At 42.0% G+C, this 15,265-nt stretch overlaps 1 long non-coding RNA gene across 1 annotated transcript; it reads left to right on the forward strand.

Moving 5' to 3' along the window:
- Positions 1 to 8,724: 8,724 nt before the first annotated feature.
- On the forward strand, positions 8,725 to 14,240 carry LOC120401813. The gene is made up of 3 exons (XR_005596757.1): positions 8,725 to 8,791; positions 9,660 to 9,755; positions 14,134 to 14,240. It is a non-coding gene; the product is annotated as an uncharacterized LOC120401813 (long non-coding RNA).
- The last annotated feature ends 1,025 nt before the right edge of the window (positions 14,241 to 15,265 follow it).

A 15,265-nucleotide genomic window follows, 5' to 3' on the forward strand; every position in this document is an offset into this window, starting at 1 on the left:
CAAGGGAGTTTATATTGCAGCCTAATGCACTATAAATACTATACAGCAGGGATTATCCAGAGCTTATCTGAACTTTCTTGGTAGGGAAGTTGTGTTGAAAATGTCAAGTGATTAGGTTTTCTCAAGAAAATTCAACAGGTGCTTCCTTATTTTAGCCCAGAGGAAATACCCCAGAATCGTGAATGGGCATGTGAAAATATTTAGGGTAACATTTTCAAAAATGCCTCAATGACTTAAGTACCTAAGACCCAGATTTTAAAAGATATTTGGGGATTTCTCCAGAGGAGGAGAAGGACCTCGGAGTATTGGTTGATCACAGGATGACTATGAGCCGCCAATGTGATATGGCTGTGAAAAAAGCTAATGTGGTCTTGGGATGCATCAGGCAAGGTATTTCCAGTAGAGATAAGGAGGTGTTAGTTCCATTATACAAGACACTAGTGAGACCTCATATGGAATACTGTGTGCAATTCTGGTCTCCCATGTTTAAGAAGGATGAATTCAAACTGGAACAGGTACAGAGAAGGGCTACTAGGATGATCCGAGGAATGGAAAACCTGTCTTATGAAAGGAGACTCAAAGAGCTTGGCTTGTTTAGCCTAACCAAAAGAAGGCTGAGGGGAGATATGACTGCTCTCTATAAATATATCAGAGGGATAAATACCAGGGAGGGAGAGGAATTATTTAAGCTTAGTACCAATGTGGACACAACAACAAATGGATATAAACTGGCCATCAGGAAGTTTAAACTTGAAATTAGACGAAGGTTTCTAACCATCAGAGGAGTGAAGTTCTGGAACAGCCTTCCAAGGGGAGCAGCGGGGGCAAAAGACATATCTGGCTTCAAGACTAAGCTTGATAAGTTTATGGAGGGGATGGGATAGCCTAATTTGGCAATTAATTGATCTTTGACTATTAGGGGTAAATATGCCCCATGGTCTGTGATGAGATGTTAGATGGGGTAGAATCTGAGTTACTACAGAGAATTCTTTCCTGGATGCTGGCTGGTGAGTCTTGCCCACATGCTCAGAGTTTAGCTGCTCACCATATTTGGGGTCGGGAAGGAATTTTCCTCCAGGGCAAATTGGCAGAGGCCCTGGGGGTTTTTCACCTTCCTCTGCAGTGATATGAGGACTTCAATAGCTCAGACATGGGGTAAAGGGTTTATTACAGGAGTGGGTGGGTGAGATTCTGTGTCCTGCGTTATGCAGGAGGTCAGACTAGACGATCATAATGGTCCCTTCTGATGCTTTTGAAAATTCCAGTAGGTACCCTTAAAAATCTGGGCCATGGGCTATCTAGGCACTTTTGAAAACTTTACCCTTACCCTAAGTGTTTTTGAATCTCCAGAAAGGTTTGAGTTTGTTTTGAACTTTGGGCAAACAAACATTATTTCCTCTAATCCAGGTTGCCCTGCCATACTTAACGCCAAAGCTGTTTAAGACCCTGATCCTGCAATCTGACCCATTCAGATGAGCCCTTATGCTTTCAGTGAGTCCCAGTGAAGTCAGGGAGGCCTGGGCACAAGCAGTCTGCCTACACTGATAAGAATGCAAGATCGGCCCCTAAAGCTGTATATTGCTGTCCTTTGACAGGTGTAGTGAACCCATGAAACAAATTACAGTTAATTTTGCAGAGTCCTCTATGAGCCCTAATCTTCCAAAGGGTATTTTGAATTCATTTTACTTATAGGTAAAGTTTAATTGACAAGGGATGGACTCAGTGACACTAAGAGTTCTCACATCTCTAATATCTCCCTCTTGGATTTGCAAAAACAGGCAAAAGTTGTTGTACTATAGTCATTGCAATGGCAGTTAAAGAGCACTGACTTTGTGATGGAAGATCCTGATGGAGAACCTGTTTTAATGCAAGTTATAACAGTAAAAAGTAAATTAAACCCATATAAAATCAGTGTTAAGGTAACATTTTGTCTGAGGCATAAAGTATATTTGGGGTAAGGACAGCCTCAGGACTCTTAAATCAGCTTTTTTATGCACTAAGCCTTGCAAAACGTGGTTCTCTATCAACTGGTTCCAGAACACTTCAGTTATAAAAAAAAAAGGCAGCAAATTGGATAGTGTATGTACAATATCAAAATCCAGTGCTGTAAAACCATCAGGGAGCCTAATGTTTTGTTAAGCAATATTAAGCTTAGTGAATTAAGTTAATATTAACCTCCTGTCTTTCCCATGGTGTGTCTGGATTCTGAAAGGGAGGGCCCCATATAATGATGTAAGTGAGTTCCAGGGAGGGAAAAAAGGCTTGCCCTGCAAATGCAGACAAGAAGATTGACAAAAGGACTTGCTGAAAATGGGTCCTAAATTGTAAACCCAAACTGACTTGCATTGAGAACATCCTTGGCACAGTTCCAAATCCCTGCATATGCCAGAGATCCGCTATCCTCCTGTCTTTGTAGCTTTAATACCGCAGAACCATTAGTCCAGATCACCCTCATTTATCAGGCATGAGGTTATTCCTAGTGTTAACAATGAGAAAAACATAAATAAAGCTAACTATGAAAGTAGTTTTCTAAGCTTTTACCCCAAGTATTGGCCAACAGGAGGCTTTTACAGCAGCCATTAGCAGTATAGTGTATGCTTTTATTATTCCTTCCATACAAATCTTGGCTACATACCCCAAATAGACACAAAAACAAAGAGGCACAATTATTATAAAGTGCAAAATACAGCTCTGTATTTAAAAACACCCTGGAAAGATATAAAAAAGTGTACATTTTAAACACTAATCTATGCTAGTACACCCTGACATCCTGGTGTTAGAGTAAATTATGAGTGTTGAAAAGTATTGCATTGGCATTTTGTTGTATGCATAGCAGCCCAACACTTAGCTTATAGCATAAAGCAGCATTGGATTATTTATTTTTTGCTGGGCCCCATTTGCCCATGTGGAGTTGGGAGGGGGGAATGATTGATGAAATTTGGGGGAATGTTGGGGGAAAAAATGGGGGGGTGATGGGATTTCATTGTCAGCTGGATAGCGCTTGCTGGATGTAGCTTGCTAGATGGGGCATGGGTGGTTCCAAAGAAAGAAGAAAAGGCTGAGGAAGGGGACAAGTATCTTGGTGGTGCAGGCTCTTTTGTGTGAGTCAGCACACACCCACCACCTCCACACTCTCCACTGCTGGAATGTCAGAGTTAACTTTTTTCCCTTAAGAAAGCAGGTTAGGTTACTGAATTTGCTTTGCTGGGGGCCCCTACTCTGAGCTGAAATCTGAACTTGCTGAGACTTGAGCTGCTGAGGACTTGGCTGAGCTGAGCTGACTAATGAAATGAGTGAAGCTGGCTCTGAGCTGAGCTGCTGGAGCTGTGCTGCTGAGCACTGCTGCTGATGAGGGGGAGCCTGAAGCAATACTGGCAGAGCAGAGTGGAGCAGTTTGTGCAGCCACTGTGAGTGTGAGCTGAGCAGAGTGGGGGACGCTGGAGCGGGATCTGGGACAGCTGGTGGGACAGGAGCAGCAGCAGAGCAGAGCAGAGCAGAGAAGAGCTGAGCTGGGAGCTTTTCTGGGAGGACTAGGTGGAAAGAGAAGAAGCAGGGCAGGGGCAGGGCGAGGGGCCCCCACGCCCCCCCCTACCCAGGCTGGGGAGGGGGACAGCTGGGGAGAGGGACTGACTTGAACTCTGGCTGCCTGACCAGGAGAGAGACTTTTGAATTGACTTTTTTTTTGGGACTGTGGGTAGGTGGGGTTTTTGGGGGGGAGAGAGAGAGAGAGAGCCCAGAGAGGTTGCTGGGGGGTGAGGCTTTTCTTTCGGTTTTTTGATGTATGAACTCCAGTTGGTTTTTTCAATTTTTTTGTTGTTGTTGTTTGTTTTATGTATGTAATTACCTTTTCTGCTACACCAGTCTGTGAGTGTGTGAGAGGGAGTATTGCCTCCTTTGAGGCGCCCCAGTGTGTGTGTGTGATTTTCCAGGGGTGGTGGGGGGGGGGAGCTGGTCTGCATTACGTTGTGGGGAAGGGACCCCTAGGTATTGAACCTGGCCCTTGCTGCTATTGTTTCAGCCTGGCAGAGGGGTTACACTAGTCAAAGATATTTTTTTATACACACTGTAGTAGACAAAGTTTTATGTAGTAGGTTTAAAGGTATAATCTGTACAGCTTTTACATATTTTCCCTAAAACTCTGGGTGAGGAAGGAGTCTCTGTACTTAACTGTAGTCAGGCAAACATTAGACCATAATGAAGAGCAAATATTCTAAGACACTAAGAGGAGATCCAGCCCATCCTACTCTAGAAGCTCAAAACTATGGTCTGAAAATAGATCCATGGAGCTACTTGATGGCATTATTAATAAATAACCACAATTTCTGTCTGATACTTCCTCACTCTGTCAGCGTCCCTGTTATGCCATAAAAGATGCTTCACTTAAATACCACTGCGGAAAAGTCTGCTTCTTATGAATAAACATTAAGTACAAGCTCTTATTGTTACCCAGGCTGACAGTGCTCTTCAGAGTAATCAGAACACCCAGGCCCGAGTATATCTCTTGGTGGCGCTACAAAAAAAGACAAACACAAGGGGAAATCACTACTGACAAGCCAAATAACAAATCCATATTCACTGTGGTCTGATCCAAGCCTTCAGTAAAGTGCAAGCATACTGACATTGTCAGCTTTTGGTGATAATTTAGTTTGTTTATCAATTTGTGCTGATCTTCACTTTGTCTCGAATGTACTCCCAGAAGAAGTCGTCCTAATCTGTGTACTTGATAAAGAACATGAATATCAATACATCTAGCTATCAGTTAAATTGCCAGACTGCATCTGTGCAGTGCTTTTCCTGTTTTCATCTGATATAAGTCAGAGGTGATTAGTATGGTTAGAAAGTAGCTTGACAGCCTGCTGTTTCCCTAAGGGTTCTCTTTGCCGTGGGAGGAAAATCCTTCAGCAAGAGTGCACAATGAGAAGCAAAAGTAGTTTGAAATGATGTCATTCACCTATTGCTCTGGTGGCCAAGTAGAAGATTTGCTTGATCTGCCCCAGGATAAGATAATTTTTTTTTCCAGAATGTGCAGCACCAAACAAGATTCACTTCTTCATATGAAATTCTGATGATTATGTAAATCTGTGCTTTTTCTGTAATCAAAGTTTAACAAAAGTGAGGGCACTGGAGCTTGTGAAGATGATTAGCGGCATAATAATAAAATGTTACTGTCACCACCTCAGCTCTACCAGTGCTTGATTGAAGACAATCATTAGATTGTTTTTAATACAAGGTTTCAAAATATAGTACAAATGAGCTCTGTAAGGTTTGATCATTTGACAGCAAACGTGTTTATAACTTGTTAGATGGGGAGAAATCTAAGGGCATGTCTTCACTAGCAATGTTAAAGCGCTGCCACGTGGTTTAACGTGCTGTGTAATCACGGCACCAACACTGGGACAGAGCTCTCCCAGCACTGTAAAAAAAACACCTCCATGAGGAGAATAGCTCCCAGCGCTGGTGAACTGTCTACACTGGCTCTTTACAGCACTGAAACTTGCATCGCTCAGGGGGGTGTTTTTTCACACCCGAGCAAGAAAGTTGCAGTGCTGTAAAGCACCAGTGTAGAGAAGCCCTAAGTCCTGGGGAACTAGCCTGTTGGCTGTGAACAGGCAACAGCTGGGTGGCACATCATTACATTCTATAACAATGGCATTTTACTCATGAGTGTAGCAGTCACTTCAAAAAGGCTGATAATTTTCTTCAAACTTAAATGCTTCAGTGGTTTTCCTTAAGCCAGTTTTAATAAGAACATAAAAATGGCCATACTGGGTCACAGGGCCGGCTTTAGGCCGATTTCCCCCGATTCCCCCGAATCGGGCCCTGCACCTAAGAGGGCCCCACACCCAGCCAGAGCGTGGCAAGCCTGCAACTTCAGCACCGGCCCAAGTGCGGCAATCCCTACGGCCCCGTCCTCCCGGCCAGAGCGCAGCAATCCAAAGTGCCGCCAAAGACTCGGAGTGCCGCCCGGTGAGTACAAGCCCCACGAATCAGGCCCCGCACTTGCCAAAGCCGGCCCTGCTGGGTCAGACCAAAGGTCCATCTAGCCCAGTATCCTGTCTTCTGGCAGTAGCCAATGCCAGGTACCCAGAGGGAATGAATGGGACAGGTAATCATCAAGTGATCCATTCCCTGTCACCCATTCCCAGCTTCTGGCAAACAGAGGCTAGAGACACCATCCCTGCCCATCTTGGCTAATAGCCATTGATGGACCTAATTGAACATGTGTCAGTTAAGAGTATGAAACAAGCCCAGTTTGAAATATTTAGCTTGGTCATTTTTGAGCTATGCAAACATAGAATTTCATCCTTAATCTTAGATAAATGTGTTTTTCTTTCACTCTGCCATAAATGAAATTTAGCTGACTGGATTTTACTCAAAACACTTTTATGCTGAGATTTAAATAGTAGTCATGTCAATGAGGTTGCTCATGTGAGTAAAGTTATTTACGTGTGTAGGTGATTGCAATACTGTGGTGAAAAAGCACTGCTATTTCCATTACTAAAACAATTGTAAGAAGATAATGGAGTTTTTAAGGGTTTGTTTGTTTTACATAACCACATTTATGGCATTGCTAATGTAGGGAAATGGCCTGTTGGCCAGAAAGAGTCTTGATTTTATTCATAAGTATTCCCTCTTTTCTTGCAAACTGCGCCTACAGAAATGTGTTTTAGGGCAATATTATAGGAAATATATCACTGAAGAGGAAGATTCTCCTCTTTAAACAACACAGGTTTCTCACACTTTTACTAGAACTGAAGTACACAAGGGTGAAGAGGTTAATCTGCTGCCATTTTTCAATTTAAAAAAAATGCTTTCTACTTTGAAAGTTGTCTGCCTTAGAAGAAATGCAGGTTGGAAAAAAATGACATACACATTGGTCAAGTAAAGATGATCTGTTCAGTAAGAAACCTGAAGCTGAGACAATTTTGTATTGTCCCTTTGATTTACATCCTGATAAACTGAATGAGTCATCCCATACTGTGTGCAACACTAAAGTTTTATTTTCATAGGTCAGAAACTATATCATGAATTATACAATTCATTTAATAAATCAGGGATTTTAGGCTGACTCATAAGCATTGGAAACAGAATTAACATACAAAGTCTTCTTAATAAGTGAGTTGATTCTTAATGTTACTAGGAATTTTTGGTACAAGCTGTTTGAACCTGTTTTGTTGATTATGAATTGGTGTCTTAAAATCACTCTGTGTATTGGTGTGATAATTGGGACTACAAATTTAACGTAATTGTGAGCTCATCTGTAAGAAGTGAGTGTAAATCCATAAGATATCACAATAACCTTTAACAACAAACATTGTTGGGAAAAGGTCCAAAAGGGAATTCATCCAAACCCAAAGGTCTACTGCTATAACTCAAGGGCTGTGTTAAGATCATGCTTGGTAAACAAGAAAAGTGTGGAACTAGAAATCAGCAAACCAAAATTGGTGTGTCAGAAACTAGACTTAATTGGTGGACAAAATATAGACAGGGTGAACTATCCCACCACCATTCCCTTTGTGGGTCCTTAAAGAAAGACTTTGCTGAGAAAAATTAGCTATTGGAGCAAGCTTCATCATCATGGCTGCCACGCTCACCTTCTCCTGGGTCCCTGGACCTTCTTCTACTTCTAATCCTAAAAGATGTCCTGACCAGACTGGGCCAAAGGGAGACACATCTAGCTGACATGGCCACCCCTGCTGACTCCAACTGAATCCCAAACATCACCTCGGATGAAACAGGATCACACTTTAGCAACAACAGTAACTACATGAGCTCCAGCCCATCTCAACTAACTTCTTCTCTTTTCCCCAAAAAGGACAATTATTACCATTTTATATCATCTAGGAGACTGTCAAATAAGGGGATTTTCCTTCTAAAACCTCTCTCAAGATAAAGGGAAAAGGAATATGCAGTTGTTAAAAAGAAAGCCTATCTTAATACTTTACATTTCAAATACTTGAACTGTTATTCCTTCTTTTCTTTATCTGGAATAAAAAAGTTAAAATTAGGTTTAATGGTGTGTTTGGCATGGTACTAATAGTCCCTGCTCCAAAGAGCCTGAAATCTAAAATTATGTCATCAGCATTACAGTGGGCTTAATTCTCCATTGACTTGCACACTGTGTAGTCATTTACACCTGGAGAAATGGGATGCACCCTGTACTCACATCGCACACACTACTGTAATAATCTTTATACAAAATATACCTTGTGAGGTATCATTTAAAAACTAACAACTCACTGGTCAATAACATCATGGTGAAATGTATGTAAACATATGTAAATGTAAATGAAATGTATGTAAATGTATGAAATGTAATTTTACATATGTAAAATTATGAACATAAGCTTAAATTAGGTCTGAAATGTGTTTACCAGAGAAGTCTGGGTAAATCAGTTTCTCAAAGACAAAGGACAAGGTGACGCCTCTACTCAGGTGTCCTCATAGTTGATGGCCAAACACCTATCCAAGTGGCCATTATTTGGCAAGGAAAGGAACAGGAACAAACAGATCTGCGTCTTAGCAAACAACAGCATGGAACCTTTTATACCACAAGACTCCATGACTCCAACCTCACAGTGATAATGAACTTTATCTAGAGGTAAACCTCAGGAAAATGCATTTTAAAGGATGAGTGAACTATTAAAGTGAGAGGCAAAACCACTCCAAATTATGTCTCCCTATCCATCTCTCTCTCTTTTTCACCTAAGACGACAAAAGAAACAGCTGTTGGACTTTGGGAGCAGATCTGGACCTGAAACTTGGTGATCCCTGTTGCTGGGAGCATGTGGTAAGAACCTTATTTTGAATCAAGTCTAATTTGTTGTTTTAGTACTAGAAAGTGTTCTATTTTTATTTCTCTTATAACTGTTTTTAACTTTAATGCCTTATACTCGTACTCGCTTAAAACCTTCTTAAAATCTCCTTATAGTTAGATAAACTTATTTTATTCTTTAATCAAAACTAATACAGTGTTGTGAACGGTGTGGGTAACTCCATTTACAGTAGCAAATTGTTGTATATTAATCCCCTTAGAGGGGCAACAGACCTAATAATCTGGATTGTCCAGGAGAGGGCTGGATAGTGCAGAACACATGTTTTTTGGAGAAAATCTAGGACTAGCAGTGTAGTGGGGTCACCCTGCAAGTGGTGTGACTGATGTGTGGCTGGCAGGCTGCAGCTATACACAGACATTTGTGGTGTAACCTGCATGCTGGGAGGCTGTTTGTGAGCAGCCTAGGTGGGACCTACAGCAGCAAAGCATTATGAGGCACCAAGTTTGCATGGCAGGGGTGACACAGACCCTTTCTGGTCTGGATTTCACCCTGGAATACATAATACCCACATTGCACAGGTTTATGAACTACACAAGGTTCAAGACTGTGGAAAATCAGTCCTGTGGAGTAGTGCTTTGAATCCTGAATACCTTGAAAATATGCTCTTCACCACAAACTTTACCTTAACTTGTTAATTTGATAGGGCTCTGACTTCTTCCTGAGCTAGTGAGATGTCATGTGGCATCTTTCCAGGCAGTGTTCTGCCTGAGATGGAGTTAGTCTGAAGTTGCCTTAAGTCCTTACGAGCTTTCTTAATGCACATATGTTAAAGTTAAATGTTTGAGGTTGCAGGTAACACTGATATCAATTGTCGTTTATTAGAACCTCAAGGAGATGGCTTCCTGGCAGGACAACAAGACTCCTAGGATGTTTAAAGAGACAAATCCATTGCAGGAGCTAGGACACGCCAACATTTAGGTGAGGAAATGTAGCCTCTTCAAATAAAATTATTTATCTGTTAGCACTTTCCTTGGCCTGCCATTCTGTTATTCTCCCTTTAATCATTCTACTTGCTCACCAAAATGGAAGTTTTTCTTTTCTGTGTTTGGGATGCTGTCTGGCCACTTAGGGAATCCATCGCAGGGTTGCCAACTTTCTGATTGCGGAAAACCGAACACCCTTGCCCCATCTCACTCCATCCCTCCATCACTTGCTCTCCCCCAACCTTGCTCTCGTGCTCATTTTCACCGGGCTGGGACAGGGTGTTTGGGTGTGGGAGGACTCCAGCAGGAGGTGCAGGCTCCAGGGTGGAGCCAGAAATGAGAGGTTCAGGGTGCAGGAAAGGGCTCCAGGCTGGAGCAGAGGATTGTGATGTGTGGGGGGAAGGGGCTCCCGCTGGGGATGCAGGCTCTGAGATGGGGCAGGGATGAGGGTTTTGGGATGCAGGAGGGGTCTCAGGGCTGAGGTAGGGGAATTGGGGTGCAGGGCAGGGGCTCCAGGCTGAGGCCAAGGGGTTCGGCATGCAGGGTGCTGGCTTGGGAGGCAGTTTGGGTGCGAGAGGGGCTCAGGGCTGGGGTAGGGGGTTGGTGTGCAGATGGGGTGAGGGATGTGGGCTCTGGACAGCGCTTACTTCAGGCGGATCCCAGAAGCATCTGGCATGTCCATGTGGTCCCTAGGCACAGGGGCAGCCAGGGAGGCTCTGCATGTGCCTTTTTCCACAGCTGCCAGCCCAGCAGCTCCCATTGGCTGCGGTTCCCATCCAATTTGAGCTGAAGAGCCGGCGCTTGGGGACTCCCTGGCCATCCCTGCACCTAGGGGCCACACGGACATGCCAGACGCTTCTGGGAGCTGAGCAGAGCCAGAGCAGGAAGGGAGCCGTGACGCCAACTGGACTTTTAATGGCCCGGTCAGCAGTGCTGACCAGAGCTGCCAGGATTCCTTTTTGACCGGGTGTTCCAGTCAAAAACGCCTGGCAACCCTATGCCCCTGTGTCTTCCAAACGATCTGCCAGGTCAGGTTCCTTTCCCCAAGTTTTATTGGATAGCAACAGAATCATTCCAAAGATTAGGATTTGCAGTGCAGCTGGTGGCAGTAGTGCCTGTAGTGGGGAATGGACACTACTGTTCCCTTCTGCCATATGAGTGAGAATTATGGACTTGTTATCAATCCCTAGAAGATCCAATAGATGATGTAGCCTGATCTGGCTCCCTCCTGAAGCCAATGTGTGGCAAAAGTAGCCAGGCAATGTCCCCTGAAGATCTCAGGAACAGAAGGCAGGGTCCTACCACCACGGAAGATTTTTAATGGAGGTGATAAGGAAGCAGGGCCTGTGTGGCCAGGGACACAAAAAGAAAGCTGATAAAAGTAAAATCCAAAGTGTGTCATAGCAGCTGTGTTCTGCTTTGAGATTTCTGATATTTTGATTTTGCCGTTTGATATGAATTCAAATCCAAGTTTGGATAAAATCCGAACTGAATTCAAACTGGTAGCATTTGAATCCAGATCTGAACACAGCAACCTTTGGCCATCTCTGAAAATTTATACACAGGTTGAAAATCAGACCTCTCGTATATAGGCATTCATAATTGAAAACAGTGGCCTAAAAGTTTAAAAATATATAGGATATGCTATAAGGGAGATTAGTATTGAAGTATAAACTTTAACCTTTGTAATTTCTTGGTCTTTTTGTGCTTGATTTTTCAATCCTAACACTGCATTGACATTAACTTGACATGATTTAAATATACAGAGAGAGAGAAAGATCAGAAATGGACTCAGTCTGAAAAGTTCTGATCTAGATCTGCTACAAAGAAACAACAAACTACAAAAACAATGACAGAAAGAGTAGATTTACTTGCTGGTTGCCATAGAATATGTGAATTCCCCCCCCATAGAACATGCCTACTAACTTCTTAATTATTTCTATATTCAAATCTTTCCATAGTAATACAGTGGATTGCTGTAAATGTTAATGTGCCTGCCATTTCTACAGGGATTCTGATGTAAACTAACATATGGTTGACTATTTTTCCCCCCTGACATTTTAATTTTAGCATAACACTAAGGTGTTACTCACGGATAAATGCCTCTTGCTCCTGGAGAATACTGAATGGCATTGTTAACTGAGTAATCTAGCCCTTGTCATGGAAAATATCTGCCTCATATAACTAGGAAAAAAGAGAGAATTCAGATCCAAAGAGTACATGAAGCAAAGCCAGGTTAATGAGTTAGGGAAAAACAAAACACTAAGGAAAGTGCTTTGCATACAAAGACATCAGTGTTAAAATACTTCAGAACATAGATTTAGTTTCCCTAGTCCCTAATCTAGTGTCCTCAAACCTCCCATATTCTTAAACATATTTTTACCTCAAAAATCTATTTAAATTATATCTGCTACACCCACAAAAGTCTCCCCCTTTCCCTCTTATTTCGTTTACAAGTGTTTGGATCAAATTAAAAATATAAACTTTTACTATTATTTTTTAGCATTGACAATCAATCCAAGTTTATTCTTTCTCTTTGCTCAGTCCATGCTCAAATAAGCAAGCAGAGCATTTGGGATAACCATTTATTCCCATTAGGAGGAATGAGAGCTAAAAAAAGCTAGATGAAATATTTGCTACTAAACAAAATGGCTGTTCTAGAATATTATAATAATATGAAAATTCTTAATATTCTTTTGCAAGCTCATCCATTACAAATAAGAGACACTTTTCAGGCAGTTCATGGCAGCCATGCATGCAAAATTCACCAGACTTTTTCTCAGTAGAGATAGTGATGTTGTCTCTAAAAATTCAAGATCTCTTTCAAATTCTAATATTTAACAAATGCAGCAGTGAAGAATAACTTCCGCCTACCATTAGAGTGACAAATTTAGACAGGCAGATATGTAGCTACCTGAGGTGGAATTTAGCCAGGACACTGGGATCTCCTACTTCTTTGAACATGGAAGGCCAAGCTTTTGAAACCACCATGTTTGAATGTGGGCTCATTAACAGGACATGCTCAAATATAAATCTGAGCATGCAACTTGTTCATTTTATACACTAATCTGCTGATCTGCATCCAAAACTTGGGTTGCCCTATTGAGGGGCAAACATCTGAAAATTAGTCTCTGCATAATCATTTTAGTCTCAAATTTCAGATCCAGAATTAACAAAACCTTAAAACACTTCCCTGAGGTTGTTTTGTTTTGTTTTTGTCAGTTTTGCCCAAAGATGTGCTTTGTTTGACAGAACAGGAATTATGTGTATACTGTGAATGAAATATTAGCAAATATTAGCCTAGATTTTTCAAAAGGCTCAGCCTCCAACGTTGTTGGGGAGGCCAGTCATCTTTGAAAATCTGGCCAAATATGCCTCCAAAGAAGGGGCTGCTGTGTTGTAGCCATGGGGACTGGCCTGGGGTAACATGCTTTTGCTACACTTCGGAGCATGTTACTCTTTTGCTGGCTGGCCTCCTCCAAATTCCAGTTCTCCTCATAGGCCCGGTTGCAGCAAAACCACATCACCTTAGAGACTCCTTTGTCCCTCTCCCTCATTGTAGGCTTCCCAGTTTAAATCTATCAGCATCAGGTGCTAGCAGAGTAACAGCAGATCACCATGCCCTTCTATCTGCAGATCATGGCCACTTACGAGAGACAGAACCAGCTCTTGCCTCTGCCCCAGCCTGAGAATTCCATGCTCACTCACTGCAGCCTCCCCATTCATCTCCCTGATACCTCCCTACCAGATCAGATTTTCATATCTCCCTGATCCCAGTTAGATTCATCCTTCTGTCACCCCTCAAAACACCATCTCCTCCCTCCTCACTGGATATGGATGGAACTTTGCTCTTTTTTGATGTAGGTTCAAACCACATCTACATTATGGTGACTGGAGAGAAAAGCATGTGGAGACCAATCCACCGCTCCTCTCCTGCATTGTGTTCCTCTCCCCTGTCCCTGTTCTACATAGAGTTCCAGGACCACAAGAGCATTTTGTTCTTTGTCCTTTAAAATTTAATGGTAAATTTATGCTGCCTACCACACCATCACAATCTCTTCTCCAGTGACTTTTTTGTACTACTGAGACATATCCTAAGAAGATGTGGGGATTATGTTCTCTATTAAGGTTCCTTTTGGCTGTTTATAACCTCCAATCTAAAAGGGCCATGTACATTGCTTCCCTATTCCAGGGTAGTGTTATGGCTTTATTGGTGCATATGCACTTCATTAGATAGTTGGCATGTTATCAGACTTTTCTCTGAGAAGTCTGAGAACAGAGGTAGTTACAGAGGTAATGTGCATTTTACCAAGTGCATTCAAGTGTGTAAATGTAGGCTATTGTTATAAAAAACTGGATTATCTTTTTTTCAGAAGATCCAGGATTTCTCATTCACTATGAACCATGCCCAAAGGAACTGGAGGCCAGAATATTATTTTTATCAAACTCTTGGAATATCAGAGCAAGTTTTCCTGAAGAAATACAAAAAGTATTTTTGTTATGTCTCCAAAAGGTGCTACAACTGGGTTCAAATTAGGTGCTTCAAGACTGGCCAGGAACCGGCCCCTTGCTGGCTGATGTGATATCCTTACAAACCAAACTTGATGAGATTGCACCCTCCACAATAGGTTCCCTGTGGCACCATTTACTATTTATTGATCAAGTCAATAAACCCTGTCACTTTGTAAAGACTAGTAAATTTGCTACAAGGTGTAGCTTGTTTTATGTGGAAATAAAACATACCCACGGTGTCCCTGAGATCATTTTAAATTATTGAGTTACTGGGAAAAGTTACTTTCTAGTTTCTACCTTCAAGACAAGACTCCTTGGCATACATCCTGATTCTTCATTACATCAGATGCTTCAGCTTCAGCAGATTTGTCTGCTTCGTCTGTTTTGGCTGAAGGCCAGACATGCACATCCTGTCTTTACCTCTTAACCTCCACATACCTTTGTGGCCTTGCATGCTGTTTACATCTTGAAAAGGCTGCTGAACTAGTAAGAAGTGTGGGGAGACAATGCTGTCAATGTTAACTGACCTTGTCCTATGGCATTGTAAAGTGGTTGAGTAAAATACAGGATAATTAATTCACTTATTTGAATGTACTGCCAATACTTTAGTTGTAAAGAGCAAAGTGAAGAAATAAGAGGAGACTTTTTTATGAGGAAGTGTTGGTTTTCCCAGATCAACAGTGCACTTCTAGGAAATATATTCCTGTTCAAATTCTGCATCATCTCCATTCAGTCTCCTTGAGACATATTAAACTTGAAACACAATAGTTGAATACTAATGTAATGTGGTGTCTAACTACAAAAAACTCCTCTCTCATTCAATAGTGGCATAAGTTGGTTGCATTAAACCCTATTAGCATTATTGTAATGCCAGCTTTTATATTTCTCTTCTTCCTCCAGATTTCTGGGGGTGGAGTTCTTGCACCTAATGGCTTTTCAGGTTTGTGACATTTGCTCAGGATGTTTGCTAAGCTGTGAGCACTTAGCATTTGT

This window comes from Mauremys reevesii, linkage group 3 (assembly GCF_016161935.1).
Source record: "Mauremys reevesii isolate NIE-2019 linkage group 3, ASM1616193v1, whole genome shotgun sequence".
In the NCBI taxonomy this organism is placed as follows: Eukaryota; Metazoa; Chordata; order Testudines; family Geoemydidae; genus Mauremys; species Mauremys reevesii.